Genomic DNA, 20,824 nt, shown 5'->3' on the forward strand with positions numbered 1-20,824 from the left:
AGATATTTCCTTTTCCACCATAGGCCTCAAAGCGCTCCAAATGAACACTTGCAGATTCTACAAAAAGAGTGTTTCAAAACTGCTCTTTCAAAAGAAGTGTTCAACTCTGTGAGTTGGATTCATACTACACAAAGCAGTTTCACAGAACGCTTCTGTTTAGTTTTTATGGGAAGATATTCCCGTTTCCAACGAAGGCCTGAAAGGGCTCCAAATATCCACTTACAGATTCTGCAAAAACAGAGTTTCGAAACTGCTCTATCAAAAGGAAGGCTTATCTCTCTGAGTTGAATGCACACATCATAAAGCGGTTTCTGAGAATGCTTCTGCCTGGTTTATATGTGAAGATATTTCCTTTTCCACCATAGGCCTCAAAGCGCTCCAAATGAACACTTGCAGATTCTACAAAAAGAGTGTTTCATAACTGCTCTAGCAAAGGAATGGTTCAACTCTGTGAGTTACACACACACATCACAAAGCAGTTTGTGAGAATGCTTCTGTCCAGTTTTTATGGGAAGATATTCCCGTTTCTAACAAAGGCCTGAAAGAGCTCCAAATATCCATTTGCAGATGCTGCAAAAAGACTCTTTCCAAACTGCTCCATGAATAGGAAGGTTCAACTCTGTGAGTTGAATGCACACATCATAAAGAAGTTTCAAAGAATGCTTCTGTCTAGGTTTTATGTGAAGATATTTCCTTTCCACCATAGGCCTCAAAGCGCTCCAAATGAACACTTGCAGATTCTACAAAAAGAGTGTTTCAAAACTGCTCTTTCAAAAGAAGTGTTCAACTCTGTAAGTTGGATTCGTACTACACAAAGCAGTTTCACAGAACGCTTCTGTTTAGTTTTTATGGGAAGATATTCCCGTTTCCAACGAAGGCCTGAAAGGTCTCCAAATATCCACTTGCAGATTCTGCAAAAACAGAGTTTCAAAACTGCTCTATCAAAAGGAAGGCTTATCTCCCGAGTTGAATGCACACATCATAAAGGGGTTTCTGAGAATGCTTCTGCCTGGTTTATGAGTGAAGATATTTCCTTTTCCACCATAGGCCTCAGAGCGCTCCAAATGAACACTTGCAGATTCTACAAAAAGAGTGTTTCAAAACTGCTCTTTCAAAAGAAGTGTTCAACTCTGTGAGTTGGATTCATACTACACAAAGCAGTTTCACAGAACGCTTCTGTTTAGTTTTTATGGGAAGATATTCCCGTTTCCAACGAAGGCCTGAAAGGGCTCCAAATATCCACTTACAGATTCTGCAAAAACAGAGTTTCGAAACTGCTCTATCAAAAGGAAGGCTTATCTCTCTGAGTTGAATGCACACATCATAAAGAGGTTTCTGAGAATGCTTCTGCTTGGTTTATATGTGAAGATATTTCCTTTTCCACCATAGGCCTCAAAGCGCTCCAAATGAACACTTGCAGATTCTACAAAAAGAGTGTTTCATAACTGCTCTAGCAAAGCAAAGGTTCAACTCTGTGAGTTACACACACACATCACAAAGCAGTTTGTGAGAATGCTTCTGTCCAGTTTTTATGGGAATATATTCCCGTTTCTAACAAATGCCTGAAAGAGCTCCAAATATCCACTTGCAGATGCTGCAAAAAGACTCTTTCCAAACTGCTCCATGAAAAGGAAGGTTCAACTCTGTGAGTTGAATGCACATATCATAAAGAAGTTTCAAAGAATGCTTCTGTCTAGGTTTTATGTGAAGATATTTCCTTTTCCACCATAGGCCTCAAAGCGCTCCAAATGAACACTTGCAGATTCTACAAAAAGAGTGTTTCAAAACTGCTCTTTCAAAAGAAGTGTTCAACTCTGTGAGTTGGATTCATACTACACAAAGCAGTTTCAGAGAACGCTTCTGTTTAGTTTTTATGGGAAGATATTCCCGTTTCCAACGAAGGCCTGAAAAGTCTCCAAATATCCACTTGCAGATTCTGCAAAAACAGAGTTTCGAAACTGCTCTATCAAAAGAAAGGCTTATCACTCCGAGTTGAATGCACACATCTTAAAGAGGTTTCTGAGAATGCTTCTGCCTGGTTTATGAGTGAAGATATTTCCTTTTCCACCATAGGCCTCAAAGCGCTCCAAATGAACACTTGCAGATTCTACAAAAAGAGTGTTTGAAAACTGCTCTTTCAAAAGAAGTGTTCAGCTCTGTGAGTTGGATTCATACTACACAAAGTAGTTTCACAGAACGCTTCTGTTTAGTTTTTATGGGAAGATATTCCCGTTTCCAACTAAGGCCTGAAAGGGCTCCAAATATCCACTTACAGATTCTGCAAAAACAGAGTTTCGAAACTGCTCTATCTAAAGGAAGGCTTATCTCTCTGAGTTGAATGCACACATCATAAAGAGGTTTCTGAGAATGCTTCTGCCTGGTTTATATGTGAAGATATTTCCTTTTCCACCATAGGCCTCAAAGCGCTCCAAATGAACACTTGCAGATTCTACAAAAAGAGTGTTTCATAACTGCTCTAGCAAAGGAAAGGTTCAACTCTGTGAGTTACACACACACATCACAAAGCAGTTTGTGAGAATGCTTCTGTCCAGTTTTTATTTGAAGATATTCCCGTTTCTAACAAAGGCCTAAAAGAGCTCCAAATATCCACTTGCAGATGCTGCAAAAAGACTCTTTCCAAACTGCTCCATGAATAGGAAGGTTCAACTCTGTGAGTTGAATGCACACATCATAAAGAAGTTTCAAAGAATGCTTCTGTCTAGGTTTTATGTGAAGATATTTCCTTTCCACCATAGGCCTCAAAGCGCTCCAAATGAACACTTGCAGATTCTACAAAAAGAGTGTTTCAAAACTGCTCTTTCAAAAGAAGTGTTCAACTCTGTGAGTTGGATTCATACTACACAAAGCAGTTTCACAGAACGCTTCTGTTTAGTTTTTATGGGAAGATATTCCCGTTTCCAACGAAGGCCTGAAAGGGCTCCAAATATCCACTTACAGATTCTGCAAAAACAGAGTTTCGAAACTGCTCTATCAAAAGGAAGGCTTATCTCTCCGAGTTGAATGCACACATCATAAAGAGGTTTCTGAGAATGCTTCTGCCTGGTTTATGAGTGAAGATATTTCCTTTTCCACCATAGGCCTCAAAGCGCTCCAAATGAACACTTGCAGATTCTACAAAAAGAGTGTTTCAAAAGTGCTCTTTCAAAAGAAGTGTTCAACTCTGTGAGTTGGATTCATACTACACAAAGCAGTTTCACAGAACGCTTCTGTTTAGTTTTTATGGGAAGATATTCCCGTTTCCAACGAAGGCCTGAAAGGGCTCCAAATATCCACTTACAGATTCTGCAAAAACAGAGTTTCGAAACTGCTCTATCAAAAGGAAGGCTTATCTCCCTGAGTTGAATACACACATCATAAAGAGGTTTCTGAGAATGCTTCTGCCTGGTTTATATGTGAAGATATTTCCTTTTCCACCATAGGCCTCAAAGCGCTCCAAATGAACACTTGCAGATTCTACAAAAAGAGTGTTTCGTAACTGCTCTAGCAAAGGAAAGGTTCAACTCTGTGAGTTACACACACACATCACAAAGCAGTTTGTGAGAATGCTTCTGTCCAGTTTTTATGGGAAGATATTCCCGTTTCTAACAAAGGCCTGAAAGAGCTCCAAATATCCACTTGCAGATGCTGCAAAAAGACTCTTTCCAAACTGCTCCATGAATAGGAAGGTTCAACTCTGTGAGTTGAATGCACACATCATATAGAAGTTTCAAAGAATGCTTCTGTCTAGGTTTTATGTGAAGATATTTCCTTTCCACCATAGGCCTCAAAGCGCTCCAAATGAACACTTGCAGATTCTACAAAAAGAGTGTTTCAAAACTGCTCTTTCAAAAGAAGTGTTCAACTCCGTAAGTTGGATTCGTACTACACAAAGCAGTTTCACAGAACGCTTCTGTTTAGTTTTTATGGGAAGATATTCCCGTTTCCAACGAAGGCCTGAAAGGGCTCCAAATATCCACTTGCAGATTCTGCAAAAACAGAGTTTCAAAACTGCTCTATCAAAAGGAAGGCTTATCTCTCCGAGTTGAATGCACACATCATAAAGAGGTTTCTGAGAATGCTTCTGCCTGGTTTATGAGTGAAGATATTTCCTTTTCCACCATAGGCCTCAAAGCGCTCCAAATGAACACTTGGAGATTCTACAAAAAGAGTGTTTCAAAACTGCTCTTTCAAAAGAAGTGTTCAACTCTGTGAATTGGATTCACACTACACAAAGCCGTTTCACAGAACGCTTCTGTTTAGTTCTTATGGGAAGATATTCCCGATTCCAACGAAGGCCTGAAAGGGCTCCAAATATTCACTTACAGATTCTGCAAAAACAGAGTTTCAAAACTGCTCTATCAAAAGGAAGGCTTATCTCTCCGAGTTGAATGCACACATTATAAAGAGGTTTCTGAGAATGCTTCTGCCTGGTTTATGAGTGAAGATATTTCCTTTTCCACCATAGGCCTCAAAGCGCTCCAAATGAACACTTGCAGATTCTACAAAAAGAGTGTTTCATAACTGCTCTAGCAAAGGAAAGGTTCAACTCTCTGAGTTCAACACACACATCACAAAGCAGTTTGTGAGAATGCTTCTGTCCAGTTTTTATGGGAAGATATTCCCGTTTCTAACAAAGGCCTGAAAGAGCTGCAAATATCCACTTGCAGATGCTCCAAAAAGACTCTTTCCAAACTGCTCCATGAAAAGGAAGGTTCAACTCTGTGAGTTGAATTCACACATCATAAAGAAGTTTCAAAGAATGCTTCTATCCAGGTTTTATTTGAAGATATTTCCTTTTCCACCATAGGCCTCAAAGCGCTCCAAATGAACACTTGCAGATTCTACAAAAAGAGTGTTTCAAAACTGCTCTTTCAAAAGAAGTGTTCAACTCTGTGAGTTGGATTCATACTACACAAAGCAGTTTCACAGAACGCTTCTGTTTAGTTTTTATGGGAAGATATTCCCGTTTCCAACGAAGGCCTGAAAGGGCTCCAAATATCCACTTGCAGATTCTGCAAAAACAGAGTTTCAAAACTACTCTATCAAAAGAAAGGCTTATCTCTCCGAGTTGAATGCACACATCATAAAGAGGTTTCTGAGAATGCTTCTGCCTGGTTTATGAGTGAAGATATTTCCTTTTCCACCTTAGGCCACAAAGCGCTCCAAATGAACACTTGCAGATTCTACAAAAAGAGTGTTTCAAAACTGCTCTTTCAAAAGAAGTGTTCAACTCTGAGTTGGGTTCATACTACACAAAGCCGTTTCACAGAACGCTTCTGTTTAGTTTTTATGGGAAGATATTCCCGTTTCCAACGAAGGCCTCAAAGGGCTCCAAATATCCACTTGCAGATTCTGCAAAAACAGAGTTTCAAAACTGCTCTATCAAAAGGAAGGCTTATCTCTCCGAGTTGAATGCACACATTATAAAGAGGTTTCTGAGAATGCTTCTGCCTGGTTTATGAGTGAAGATATTTCCTTTTCCACCATAGGCCTCAAAGCGCTCCAAATGAACACTTGCAGATTCTACAAAAAGAGTGTTTCAAACTTGGTCTTTCAAAAGAGGTATTCAACTCTTTGAGTTGAATTCATACTACAAAAAGCCGTTTCACAGAACGCTTCTGTTTAGTTTTTAGGGGAAGATACTCCCGTTTCCAACGGAGGCCTGAAAGGGCTCCAAATATCCACTTACAGATTCTGCAAAAACAGAGTTTCGAAACTGCTCTATCAAAAGGAAGGCTTATCTCTCTGAGTTGAATGCACACATCATAAAGAAGTTTCAAAGAATGCTTCTGCCTGGTTTATATGTGAAAATATTTCCTTTTCCACCATAGGCCTCAAAGCGCTCCAAATGAACACTTGCAGATTCTACAAAAAGAGTGTTTCATAACTGCTCTAGTAAAGGAAAGGTTCAACTTCGTGAGTTCAACACACACATCACAAAGCAGTTTGTGAGAATGCTTCTGTCCAGTTTTTATGGGAAGATATTCCCGTTTCTAACAAAGGCCTGAAAGAGCTCCAAATATCCACTTGCAGATGCTGCAAAAAGACTCTTTCCAAACTGCTCCATGAAAAGGAAGGTTCAACTCTGTGAGTTGAATGCACACATCATAAAGAAGTTTCAAAGAATGCTTCTGTCTAGGTTTTATGTGAAGATATTTCCTTTTCCACCATAGGCCTCAAAGCGCTCCAAAGGAACACTTGCAGATTCTACAAAAAGAGTGTTTCAAAACTGCTCTTTCAAAAGAAGTGTTCAACTCTGTGAGTTGGATTCATACTACACAAAGCAGTTTCACAGAACGCTTCTGTTTAGTTTTTATGGGAAGATATTCCCGTTTCCAACGAAGGCCTGAAAGGGCTCCAAATATCCACTTGCAGATTCTGCAAAAACAGAGTTTCAAAACTGCTCTATCAAAAGGAAGGCTTATCTCTCCGAGTTGAATGCACACATCCTAAAGTGGTTTCTGAGAATGCTTCTGCCTGGTTTATGAGTGAAGATATTTCCTTTTCCACCATAGGCCTCAAAGCGCTCCAAATGAACACTTGCAGATTCTACAAAAAGAGTGTTTCAAAACTGCTCTTTCAAAAGAAGTGTTCAACTCTGTGAGTTCGATTCATACTACACAAAGCAGTTTCACAGAACGCTTCTGTTTAGTTTTTATGGGAAGATATTCCCGTTTCCAATGAAGGCCTGAAAGGGCTCCAAATATCCACTTGCAGATTCTGCAAAAACAGAGTTTCAAAACTGCTCTATCAATAGGAAGGCTTATCTCTCTGAGTTGAATGCACACATCATAAAGAGGTTTCTGAGAATGCTTCTGCCTGGTTTATATGTGAAGATATTTCCTTTTCCACCATAGGGCCCAAAGCGCTCCAAATGAACATTTGCAGACTCTACAAAAAGAGTGTTTCATAACTGCTCTAGCAAAGGAAAGGTTCGACTATGTGAGATAAACACACACATCACAAAGCAGTTTGTGAGAATGCTTCTGTCCAGTTTTTATGGGAAGATATTCCCGTTTCTAACAGAGGCCTGAAAGAGCTCCAAATATCCACTTGCAGATGCTGCAAAAAGACTCTTTCCAAACTGCCCCATGAAAAGGAAGGTTCAACTCTGTGAGTTGAATGCACACATCATAAAGAAGTTTTAAATCATGCTTCTGTCTAGGTTTTATGTGAAGATATTTCCTTTTCCACCATAGGCCTCAAAGTGCTCCAAATGAACACTTGCAGATTCTACAAAAAGAGTGTTTCAAAACTGCTCTTTCAAAAGAAGTTCTCAACTCTGTGAGTTGGATTCATACTACACAAAGCCGTTTCACAGAACGCTTCTGTTTAGTTTTTACGGGAAGCTATTCCCGTTTCCAATGAAGGCCTGAAAGGGCTCCAAATATCCACTTACAGATTCTGCAAAAACAGAGTTTCAAAACTGCTCTATCAAAAGAAAGGCTTATCTCTCCGAGTTGAATGCACACATCATAAAGAGGTTTCTGAGAATGCTTCTGCCTGGTTTATGAGTGAAGATATTTCCTTTTCCACCATAGGCCTCAAAGCGCTCCAAATGAACACTTGCAGATTCTACAAAAAGAGTGTTTCAAAACTGCTCTTTCAAAAGAAGTGTTAAACTCTGTGAGTTGGATTCATACTCCAAAAAGCCGTTTCACAGAACGCTTCTGTTTAGTTTTTATGGGAAGATATTCCCGTTTCCAACGAAGGCCTGAAAGGGTTCCAAATATCCACTTGCAGATTCTGCAAAAACAGAGTTTCAAAACTGCTCTATCAAAAGGAAGGCTTATCTCTCCGAGTTGAATGCACACATCATAAGGAGGTTTCTGAGAATGCTTCTGCCTGGTTTATGAGTGAAGATATTTCCTTTTCCACCATAGGCCTCAAAGCGCTCCAAATGAACACTTGGAGATTCTACAAGAAGAGTGTTTCAAAACTGCTCTTTCAAACGAAGTGTTCAACTCTGTGAGTTGGATTCATACTACACAAAGCCGTTTCACAGAACGCTTCTGTTTAGTTCTTATGGGAAGATATTCCCGTTTCCAACGAAGGCCTGAAAGGGCTCCAAATATCCACTTACAGATTCTGCAAAAACAGAGTTTCGAAACTGCTCTATCAAAAGGAAGGCTTATCTCTCTGAGTTGAATGAACACATCATAAAGAGGTTTCTGAGAATGCTTCTGCCTGGTTTATATGTGAAGACATTTCCTTTTCCACCATAGGCCTCAAAGCGCTCCAAATGAACACTTGCAGATTCTACAAAAAGAGTGTTTCATAACTGCTCTAGCAAAGGAAAGGTTCAACTCTGTGAGTTGAACACACACATCACAAAGCAGTTTGTGAGAGTACTTCTGTCCAGTTTTTATGGGAAGATATTCCCGTTTCTAACAAAGGCCTGAAAGAGATCCAAATATCCACATGCAGATGCCGCAAAAAGACTCTTTCCAAACTGCTCCATGAAAAGGAAGGTTCAACTATGTGAGTTGAATGCACACATCATAAAGAAGTTTCAAAGAATGCTTCTGTCTAGGTTTTATGTGAAGATATTTCCTTTTCCACCATAGGCCTCAAAGCGCTCCAAATGAACACTTGCAGATTCTACAAAAAGAGTGTTTCAAAACTGCTCTTTCAAAAGAAGTGTTCAACTCTGTGAGTTGGATTCATACTACACAAAGCAGATTCAGAGAACGCTTCTGTTTAGTTTTTATGGGAAGATATTCCCGTTTCCAACGAAGGCCTGAAAGGGCTCCAAATATCCACTTGCAGATTCTGCAAAAACAGAGTTTCAAAACTGCTCTATCAAAAGGAAGGCTTATCTCTCCGAGTTGAACGCACACATTATAAAGAGGTTTCTGAGAATGCTTCTGCCTGGTTTATGAGTGAAGATATTTCCTTTTCCACCATAGGCCTCAAAGCGCTCCAAATGAACACTTGCAGATTCTACAAAAAGAGTGTTTCAAACCTGCTCTTTCAAAAGAGGTATTCAACTCTTTGAGTTGGATTCATACTACAAAAAGCCGTTTCACAGAACGCTTCTGTTTAGTTTTTAGGGGAAGATACTCCCGTTTCCAACGAAGGCCTGAAAGGGCTCCAAATGTCCACTTACAGATTCTGCAAAAACAGAATTTCGAAACTGCTCTATCAAAAGGAAGGCTTATCTCTCTGAGTTGAATGCACACATCATAAAGAAGTTTCAAAGAATGCTTCTGCCTGGTTTATATGTGAAGATATTTCCTTTTCCACCATAGGCCTCAAAGCGCTCCAAATGAACACTTGCAGATCCTACAAAAAGAGTGTTTCATAACTGCTCTAGCAAAGGAAAGGTTCAACTTCGTGAGTTCAACACACACATCACAAAGCAGTTTGTGAGAATGCTTCTGTCCAGTTTTTATGTGAAGATATTCCCGTTTCTAACAAAGGCCTGAAAGAGCTCCAAATATCCACTTGCAGATGCTGCAAAAAGACTCTTTCCAAACTGCTCCATGAAAAGGAAGGTTCAACTCTGTGTGTTGAATGCACACATCATAAGGAAGTTTCAAAGAATGCTTCTGTCTAGGTTTTATGTGAAGATATTTCCTTTTCCACCATAGGCCTCAAAGCGCTCCAAATGAACACTTGCAGATTCTACAAAAAGAGTGTTTCAAAACTGCTCTTTCAAAAGAAGTGTTCAACTCTGTGAGTTGGATTCATACTACACAAAGCAGTTTCACAGAACGCTTCTGTTTAGTTTTTATGGGAAGTTATTCCCGTTTCCAACGAAGGCCTGAAAGGGCTCCAAATATCCACTTACAGATTCTGCAAAAACAGAGTTTCGAAACTGCTCTATCAAAAGGAAGGCTTATCTCTCCGAGTTGAATGCACACATTATAAAGAGGTTTCTGAGAATGCTTCTGCCTGGTTTATGAGTGAAGATATTTCCTTTTCCACCATAGGCCTCAAAGCGCTCCAAATGAACACTTGCAGATTCTACAAAAAGAGTGTTTCAAACCTGCTCTTTCAAAAGAGGTATTCAACTCTTTGAGTTGGATTCATACTACAAAAAGCCGTTTCACAGAACGCTTCTGTTTAGTTTTTAGGGGAAGATACTCCCGTTTCCAACGAAGGCCTTAAAGGGCTCCAAATGTCCACTTACAGATTCTGCAAAAACAGAGTTTCGAAACTGCTCTATCAAAAGGAAGGCTTATCTCTCTGAGTTGAATGCACACATCATAAAGAAGTTTCAAAGAATGCTTCTGCCTGGTTTATATGTGAAGATATTTCCTTTTCCACCATAGGCCTCAAAGCGCTCCAAATGAACACTTGCAGATTCTACAAAAAGAGTGTTTCATAACTGCTCTAGCAAAGGAAAGGTTCAACTTCGTGAGTTCAACACACACAACACAAAGCAGTTTGTGAGAATGCTTCTGTCCAGTTTTTATGGGAAGATATTCCCGTTTCTAACAAAGGCCTGAAAGAGCTCCAAATATCCACTTGCAGATGCTGCAAAAAGACTCTTTCCAAACTGCTCCATGAAAAGGAAGGTTCAACTCTGTGAGTTGAATGCACACATCATAAAGAAGTTTCAAATAATGCTTCTGTCTAGGTTTTATGTGAAGATATTTCCTTTTCCACCATAGGCCTCAAAGCGCTCCAAATGAACACTTGCAGATTATACAAAAAGAGTGTTTCAAAACTGCTCTTTCAAAAGAAGTGTTCAACTCTGTGAGTTGGATTCATGCTACACAAAGCAGTTTCACAGAACGCTTCTGTTTAGTTTTTATGGAAGATAATCCCGTTTCCAACGAAGGCCTGAAAGGGCTCCAAATATCCACTTGCAGATTCTGCAAAAACGGAGTGTCAAAACTGCTCTATCAAAAGGAAGGCTTATCTCTCCGAGTTGAATGCACACATCATAAAGAGGTTTCTGAGAATGCTTCTGCCTGGTTTATGAGTGAAGATATTTCCTTTTCCACCATAGGAATCAAAGCGCTCCAAATGAACACTTGCAGATTCTACAAAAAGAGTGTTTCAAAACTGCTCTTTCAAAAGAAGTGTTCAATTCTGTGAGTTGGATTCATACTACACAAAGCAGTTTCACAGAACGCTTCTGTTTAGTTTTTATGGGAAGATATTCCCGTTTCCAACGAAGGCCTGAAAGGGCTCCAAATATCCACTTGCAGATTCTGCAAAAACAGAGTTTCAAAACTGCTCTATCAAAAGGAAGGTTTATCACTCTGAGTTGAATGCACACATCATAAAGAGGTTTCTGAGAATGCTTCTGCCTGGTTTATATGTGAAGATATTTCCTTTTCCACCATAGGCCTCAAAGCGCTCCAAATGAATATTTGCAGACTCTACAAAAAGAGTGTTTCATAACTGCTCTAGCAAAGGAAAGGTTCAACTCTGTGAGTTAAACACACACATCACAAAGCAGTTTGTGAGAATGCTTCTGTCCAGTTTTTATGGGAAGATATTCCCGTTTCTAACAAAGGCCTGAAATAGCTCCAAATATCCACTTGCTGATGCTGCAAAAAGACTCTTTCCAAACTGCTCCATGAAAAGGTAGGTTCAACTCTGTGAGTTGAATGCACACATCATAAAGAAGTTTCAAAGAATGCTTCTGTCTAGGTTTTATGTGAAGATATTTCCTTTTCCACCATAGGCCTCAAAGCGCTCCAAATGAACACTTGCAGATTCTACAAAAACAGTGTTTCAAAACTGCTCTTTCAAAAGAAGTGTTCAACTCTGTGAGTTGGATGCATACTACAAAAAGCAGTTTCACAGAACGCTTCTGTTTAGTTTTCATGGGAAGATATTCCCGTTTCCAACGAAGGCCTGAAAGGGCTCCAAATATCCACTTGCAGATTCTGCAAAAATAGAGTTTCAAAACTGCTCTATCAAAAGGAAGGCTTATCTCTCCGAGTTGAATGCACACATCATAAAGAGGTTTCTGAGAATGCTTCTGCCTGGTTTATGAGTGAAGATATTTCCTTTTCCACCATATGCCTCAAAGCGCTCCAAATGAACACTTGGAGATTCTACAAAAAGAGTGTTTCAAAACTGCTCTTGCAAAAGAAGTGTTCAACTCTGTGAGTTGGATTCATACGACATAAAGCAGTTTCACAGAACGCTTCTGTTTAGTTTTTATGGGAAGATATTCCCGTTTCCAACGAAGGCCTGAAAGGGCTCCAAATATCCACTTACAGATCCTGCAAAAACAGAGTTTCGAAACTGCTCTATCAAAAGGAAGGCTTATGTCTCTGAGTTGAATGCACACATCATAAAGGGGTTTCTGAGAATGCTTCTGCCTGGTTTATATGTGAAGATATTTCCTTTTCCACCATAGGCCTCAAAGCGCTCCAAATGAACACTTGCAGATTCTACAAAAAGAGTGTTTCATAACTGCTCTAGCAAAGGAAAGGTTCAACTCTGTGAGTTCAACACACACATCACAAACCAGTTTGTGAGAATGCTTCTGTCCAGTTTTTATGGGAATATATTCCCGTTCCTAACAAAGGCCTGAAAGAGCTCCAAATATGCTTGAACATGCTGCAAAAAGACTCTTTCCAAACTGCTCCATGAAAAGGAAGGTTCAACTCTGTGAGTTGAATGCACACATCATAAAGAAGTTTCAAAGAATGCTTCTGTCTAGGTTTTATGTGAAGATATATCCTTTTCCACCATAGGCCTCAAAGCGCTCCAAATGAACACTTGCAGATTCTACAAAAAGAGTGTTTCAAAACTGCTCTTTCAAAAGAAGTGTTCAACTCTGTGAGTTGGATTCATACTACACAAAGCAGTTTCACAGAACGCTTCTGTTTAGTTTTTATGGGAAGATATTCCCGTTTCCAACGAAGGCCTGAAAGGGCTCCAAATATCCACTTACAGATTCTGCAAAAACAGAGTTTCGAAACTGCTCTATCAAAAGGAAGGCTTATCTCTCTGAGTTGAATGCACACATCATAAAGAGGTTTCTGAGAATGCTTCTGCCTGGTTTATGAGTGAAGATATTTCCTTTTCCACCATAGGAATCAAAGCGCTCCAAATGAACACTTGCAGATTCTACAAAAAGAGTGTTTCAAAACTGCTCTTTCAAAAGAAGTGTTCAATTCTGTGAGTTGGATTCATACTACACAAAGCAGTTTCACAGAACGCTTCTGTTTAGTTTTTATGGGAAGATATTCCCGTTTCCAACGAAGGCCTGAAAGGGCTCCAAATATCCACTTGCAGATTCTGCAAAAACAGAGTTTCAAAACTGCTCTATCAAAAGGAAGGTTTATCACTCTGAGTTGAATGCACACATCATAAAGAGGTTTCTGAGAATGCTTCTGCCTGGTTTATATGTGAAGATATTTCCTTTTCCACCATAGGCCTCAAAGCGCTCCAAATGAATATTTGCAGACTCTACAAAAAGAGTGTTTCATAACTGCTCTAGCAAAGGAAAGGTTCAACTCTGTGAGTTAAACACACACATCACAAAGCAGTTTGTGAGAATGCTTCTGTCCAGTTTTTATGGGAAGATATTCCCGTTTCTAACAAAGGCCTGAAATAGCTCCAAATATCCACTTGCTGATGCTGCAAAAAGACTCTTTCCAAACTGCTCCATGAAAAGGTAGGTTCAACTCTGTGAGTTGAATGCACACATCATAAAGAAGTTTCAAAGAATGCTTCTGTCTAGGTTTTATGTGAAGATATTTCCTTTTCCACCATAGGCCTCAAAGCGCTCCAAATGAACACTTGCAGATTCTACAAAAACAGTGTTTCAAAACTGCTCTTTCAAAAGAAGTGTTCAACTCTGTGAGTTGGATGCATACTACAAAAAGCAGTTTCACAGAACGCTTCTGTTTAGTTTTCATGGGAAGATATTCCCGTTTCCAACGAAGGCCTGAAAGGGCTCCAAATATCCACTTGCAGATTCTGCAAAAATAGAGTTTCAAAACTGCTCTATCAAAAGGAAGGCTTATCTCTCCGAGTTGAATGCACACATCATAAAGAGGTTTCTGAGAATGCTTCTGCCTGGTTTATGAGTGAAGATATTTCCTTTTCCACCATATGCCTCAAAGCGCTCCAAATGAACACTTGGAGATTCTACAAAAAGAGTGTTTCAAAACTGCTCTTGCAAAAGAAGTGTTCAACTCTGTGAGTTGGATTCATACGACATAAAGCAGTTTCACAGAACGCTTCTGTTTAGTTTTTATGGGAAGATATTCCCGTTTCCAACGAAGGCCTGAAAGGGCTCCAAATATCCACTTACAGATCCTGCAAAAACAGAGTTTCGAAACTGCTCTATCAAAAGGAAGGCTTATGTCTCTGAGTTGAATGCACACATCATAAAGGGGTTTCTGAGAATGCTTCTGCCTGGTTTATATGTGAAGATATTTCCTTTTCCACCATAGGCCTCAAAGCGCTCCAAATGAACACTTGCAGATTCTACAAAAAGAGTGTTTCATAACTGCTCTAGCAAAGGAAAGGTTCAACTCTGTGAGTTCAACACACACATCACAAACCAGTTTGTGAGAATGCTTCTGTCCAGTTTTTATGGGAATATATTCCCGTTCCTAACAAAGGCCTGAAAGAGCTCCAAATATGCTTGAACATGCTGCAAAAAGACTCTTTCCAAACTGCTCCATGAAAAGGAAGGTTCAACTCTGTGAGTTGAATGCACACATCATAAAGAAGTTTCAAAGAATGCTTCTGTCTAGGTTTTATGTGAAGATATATCCTTTTCCACCATAGGCCTCAAAGCGCTCCAAATGAACACTTGCAGATTCTACAAAAAGAGTGTTTCAAAACTGCTCTTTCAAAAGAAGTGTTCAACTCTGTGAGTTGGATTCATACTACACAAAGCAGTTTCACAGAACGCTTCTGTTTAGTTTTTATGGGAAGATATTCCCGTTTCCAACGAAGGCCTGAAAGGGCTCCAAATATCCACTTACAGATTCTGCAAAAACAGAGTTTCGAAACTGCTCTATCAAAAGGAAGGCTTATCTCTCTGAGTTGAATGCACACATCATAAAGAGGTTTCTGAGAATGCTTCTGCCTGGTTTATATGTGAAGATATTTCCTTTTCCACCATAGGCCTCAAAGCGCTCCAAATGAACACTTGCAGATTCTACAAAAAGAGTGTTTCAAAACTGCTCTAGCAAAGGAAAAGTTCAACTCTGTGAGTTACACACACACATCACAAAGCAGTTTGTGAGAATGCTTCTGTCCTGTTTTTATGGGAAGATATTCCCGTTTCTAACAAAGGCCTGAAAGAGCTCCAAATATCCACTTGCAGATGCTGCAAAAAGACTCTTTCCAAACTGCTCCATGAAAACGAAGGTTCAACTCTGTGAGTTGAATGCACACATCATAAAGAAGTTTCAAAGAATGCTTCTGTCTAGGTTTTATGTGAAGATATATCCTTTTCCACCATAGGCCTCAAAGCGCTCCAAATGAACACTTGCAGATTCTACAAAAAGAGTGTTTCAAAACTGCTCTTTCAAAAGAAGTGTTCAACTCTGTAAGTTGGATTCGTACTACACAAAGCAGTTTCACAGAACGCTTCTGTTTAGTTTTTATGGGAAGATATTCCCGTTTCCAACGAAGGCCTTAAAGGGCTCCAAATATCCACTTGCAGATTCTGCAAAAACAGAGTTTCGAAACTGCTCTATCAAAAGCAAGGCTTATCCCTCCGAGTTGAATGCACACATCTTAAAGAGGTTTCTGAGAATGCTTCTGCCTGGTTTATGAGTGAAGATATTTCCTTTTCCACCATAGGCCTCAAAGCGCTCCAAATGAACACTTGCAGATTCTACAAAAAGAGTGTTTCAAAACTGCTCTTTCAAAAGAAGTGTTCAACTCTGTGAGTTGGATTCATACTACACAAAGCAGTTTCACAGAACGCTTCTGTTTAGTTTTTATGGGAAGATATTCCCGTTTCCAACGAAGGCCTGAAAGGGCTCCAAATATCCACTTACAGATTCTGCAAAAACAGAGTTTCGAAACTGCTCTATCAAAAGGAAGGCTTATCTCTCTGAGTTGAATGCACACATCATAAAGAGGTTTCTGAGAATGCTTCTGCCTGGTTTATATGTGAAGATATTTCCTTTTCCACCATAGGCCTCAAAGCGCTCCAAATGAACACTTGCAGATTCTACAAAAAGAGTGTTTCATAACTGCTCTAGCAAAGGAAAGGTTCAACTCTGTGAGTTACACACACACATCACAAAGCAGTTTGTGAGAATGCTTCTGTCCAGTTTTTATGGGAAGATATTCCCGTTTCTAACAAAGGCCTGAAAGAGCTCCAAATATCCACTTGCAGTTGCTGCAAAAAGACTCTTTCCAAACTGCTCCATGAAAACGAAGGTTCAACTCTATGAGTTGAATGCACACATCATAAAGAAGTTTCAAAGAATGCTTCTGTCTAGGTTTTATGGGAAGATATTTCCTTTTCCACCATAGGCCTCAAAGCGCTCCAAATGAACACTTGCAGATTCTACAAAAAGAGTGTTTCAAAACTGCTCTTTCAAAAGAAGTGTTCAACTCTGTGAGTTGGATTCATACTACACAAAGCAGTTTCACAGAACGCTTCTGTTTAGTTTTTATGGGAAGATATTCCCGTTTCCAACGAAGGCCTGAAAGGGCTCCAAATATCCACTTACAGATTCTGCAAAAACAGAGTTTCGAAACTGCTCTATCAAAAGGAAGGCTTATCTCTCTGAGTTGAATGCACACATCATAAAGCGGTTTCTGAGAATGCTTCTGCCTGGTTTATATGTGAAGATATTTCCTTTTCCACCATAGGCCTCAAAGCGCTCCAAATGAACACTTGCAGATTCTACAAAAAGAGTGTTTCATAACTGCTCTAGCAAAGGAAAGGTTCAACTCTGTGAGTTACACACACACATCACAAAGCAGTTTGTGAGAATGCTTCTGTCCAGTTTTTATGGGACGATATTCCCGTTTCTAACAAAGGCCTGAAAGAGCTCCAAATATCCACTTGCAGATGCTGCAAAAAGACTCTTTCCAAACTGCTCCATGAAAAGGAAGGTTCAACTCTGTGAGTTGAATGCACACATCATAAAGAAGTTTCAAAGAATTCTTCTGTCTAGGTTTTATGTGAAGATATTTCCTTTTCCACCATAGGCCTCAAAGCGCTCCAAATGAACACTTGCAGATTCTACAAAAAGAGTGTTTCAAAACAGCTCTTTCAAAAGAAGTGTTCAACTCTGTGAGTTGGATTCATACTACACAAAGCAGTTTCACAGAACGCTTCTGTTTAGTTTTTATGGGAAGATATTCCCGTTTCCAACGAAGGCCTGAAAGGGCTCCAAATATCCACTTACAGATTCTGCAAAAACAGAGTTTCGAAACTGCTCTATCAAAAGGAAGGCTTATCTCTCTGAGTTGAATGCACACATCATAAAGAGGTTTCTGAGAATGCTTCTGCCTGGTTTATATGTGAAGATATTTCCTTTTCCACCATAGGCCTCAAAGCGCTCCAAATGAACACTTGCAGATTCTACAAAAAGAGTGTTTCATAACTGCTCTAGCAAAGGAAAGGTTCAACTCTGTGAGTTACACACACATATCACAAAGCAGTTTGTGAGAATGCTTCTGTCCAGTTTTTTTGGGAAGATATTCCCGTTTCTAACAACGGCCTGGAAGAGCTCCAAATATCCACTTGCAGATGCTGCAAAAAGACTCTTTCCAAACTGCTCCATGAAAACAAAGGTTCAACTCTGTGAGTTGAATGCACACATCATAAAGAAGTTTCAAAGAATGCTTCTGCCTGGTTTATATGTGAAGATATTTCCTTTTCGACCATAGGCCTCAAAGCTCTCCAAATGAACACTTGCAGATTCTACAAAAACAGTGTTTCATAACTGCTCTAGCAAAGGAAAGGTTCAACTCTGTGAGTTACACACACACATCACAAAGCAGTTTGTGAGAATGCTTCTGTCCAGTTTTTATGGGAAGATATTCCCGTTTCTAACAAAGGCCTGAAAGAGCTCCAAATATCCACTTGCAGATGCTGCAAAAAGACTCTTTCCAAACTGCTCCATGAGAACAAAAGTTCAACTCTGTGAGTTGAATGCACACATCATAAAGAGGTTTCTGAGAATGCTTCTGCCTGGTTTATGAGTGAATATATTTCCTTTTCCACCATAGGCCTCAAAGCTCTCCAGATGAACACTTGCCGATTCTACAAAAAGAGTGTTTCAAAACTGCTCTTTCAAAAGAAGTGTTCAACTCTGTGAGTTGGATTCATACTACACAAAGCAGTTTCACAGAACGCTTCTGTTTAGTTTTTATGGGAAGATATTCCCGTTTCCAACGAAGGCCTGAAAGGTCTCCAAATATCCACTTGCAGATTCTGCAAAAACAGAGTTTCGAAACTGCTCTATCAAAAGGAAGGCTTATCTCTCTGAGTTGAATGCACACATCATAAAGAGGTTTCTGAGAATGCTTCTGCCTGGTTTATATGTGAAGATATTTCCTTTTCCACCATAGGCCTCAAAGCGCTCCAAATGAACACTTGCAGATTCTACAAAAAGAGTGTTTCATAACTGCTCTAGCAAAGGAAAGGTTCAACTCTGTGAGTTACACACACACATCACAAAGCAGTTTTTGAGAATGCTTCTGTCCAGTTTTTATGGGAAGATATTCCCGTTTCTAACAAAGGCCTGAAAGAGCTCCAAATATCCACTTGCAGATGCTGCAAAAAGACTCTTTCCAAACTGCTCCATGAAAACGAAGGTTCAACTCTGTGAGTAGAATGCACACATCATAAAGAAGTTTCAAAGAATGCTTCTGTCTAGGTTTTATGTGAAGATATTTCCTTTCCACCATAGGCCTCAAAGCGCTCCAAATGAACACTTGCAGATTCTACAAAAAGAGTGTTTCAAAACTGCTCTTTCAAAAGAAGTGTTCAACTCTGTAAGTTGGATTCGTACTACACAAAGCAGTTTCGCAGAACGCTTCTGTTTAGTTTTTATGGGAAGATATTCCCGTTTCCAACGAAGGCCTGAAAGGTCTCCAAATATCCACTTGCAGATTCTGCAAAAACAGAGTTTCAAAACTGCTCTATCAAAAGGAAGGCTTATCTCTCCGAGTTGAATGCACACATCATAAAGAGGTTTCTGAGAATGCTTCTGCCTGGTTTATGAGTGAAGATATTTCCTTTTCCACCATAGGCCTCAATGCGCTCCAGATGAACACTTGCAGATTCTACAAAAAGAGTGTTTCAAAACTGCTCTTTCAAAAGAAGTGTTCAACTCTGTGAGTTGGATTCATACTACACAAAGCAGTTTCACAGAACGCTTCTGTTTAGTTTTTATGGGAAGATATTCCCGTTTCCAACGAAGGCCTGAAAGGGCTCCAAATATCCACTTACAGATTCTGCAAAAACAGAGTTTCGAAACTGCTCTATCAAAAGGAAGGCTTATCTCTCCGAGTTGAATGCACACATCATAAAGAGGTTTCTGAGAATGCTTCTTCCTGGTTTCTATGTGAAGATATTTCCTTTTCCACCATAGGCCTCAAAGCGCTCCAAATGAACACTTGCAGATTCTACAAAAAGAGTGTTTCAAAACTGCTCTAGCAAAGGAAAGGTTCAACTCTGTGAGTTACACACACACATCACAAAGCAGTTTGTGAGAATGCTTCTGTCCAGTTTTTATGGGAAGATATTCCCGTTTCTAACAAAGGCCTGAAAGAGCTCCAAATATCCACTCTGCAGATGCTGCAAAAAGACTCTTTCCAAACTGCTCCATGAATAGGAAGGTTCAACTCTGTGAGTTGAATGCACACATCATAAAGAAGTTTCAAAGAATGCTTCTGTCTAGGTTTTATGTGAAGATATTTCCTTTTCCACCATAGGCCTCAAAGCGCTCCAAATGAACACTTGCAGATTCTACAAAAAGAGTGTTTCAAAACTGCTCTTTCAAAAGAAGTGTTCAACTCTGTGAGTTGGATTCATACTACACAAAGCAGTTTCACAGAACGCTTCTGTTTAGTTTTTATGGGAAGATATTCCCGTTTCCAACGAAGGCCTGAAAGGGCTCCAAATATCCACTTACAGATTCTGCAAAAACAGAGTTTCGAAACTGCTCTATCAAAAGGAAGGCTTATCTCTCTGAGTTGAATGCACACATCATAAAGAGGTTTCTGAGAATGCTTCTGCCTGGTTTATATGTGAAGATATTTCCTTTTCCACCATAGGCCTCAAAGCGCTCCAAATGAACACTTGCAGATTCTACAAAAAGAGTGTTTCAAAACTGCTCTAGCAAAGGAAAAGTTCAACTCTGTGAGTTACACACACACATCACAAAGCAGTTTGTGAGAATGCTTCTGTCCTGTTTTTATGGGAAGATATTCCCGTTTCTAACAAAGGCCTGAAAGAGCTCCAAATATCCACTTGCAGATGCTGCAAAAAGACTCTTTCCAAACTGCTCCATGAAAACGAAGGTTCAACTCTGTGAGTTGAATGCACACATCATAAAGAAGTTTCAAAGAATGCTTCTGTCTAGGTTTTATGTGAAGATATATCCTTTTCCACCATAGGCCTCAAAGCGCTCCAAATGAACACTTGCAGATTCTACAAAAAGAGTGTTTCAAAACTGCTCTTTCAAAAGAAGTGTTCAACTCTGTAAGTTGGATTCGTACTACACAAAGCAGTTTCACAGAACGCTTCTGTTTAGTTTTTATGGGAAGATATTCCCGTTTCCAACGAAGGCCTTAAAGGGCTCCAAATATCCACTTGCAGATTCTGCAAAAACAGAGTTTCGAAACTGCTCTATCAAAAGCAAGGCTTATCCCTCCGAGTTGAATGCACACATCTTAAAGAGGTTTCTGA

The sequence above is a fragment of the Pongo abelii genome, chromosome X (genome assembly GCF_028885655.2).
Source record: "Pongo abelii isolate AG06213 chromosome X, NHGRI_mPonAbe1-v2.0_pri, whole genome shotgun sequence".
NCBI lineage: Eukaryota > Metazoa > Chordata > Mammalia > Primates > Hominidae > Pongo > Pongo abelii.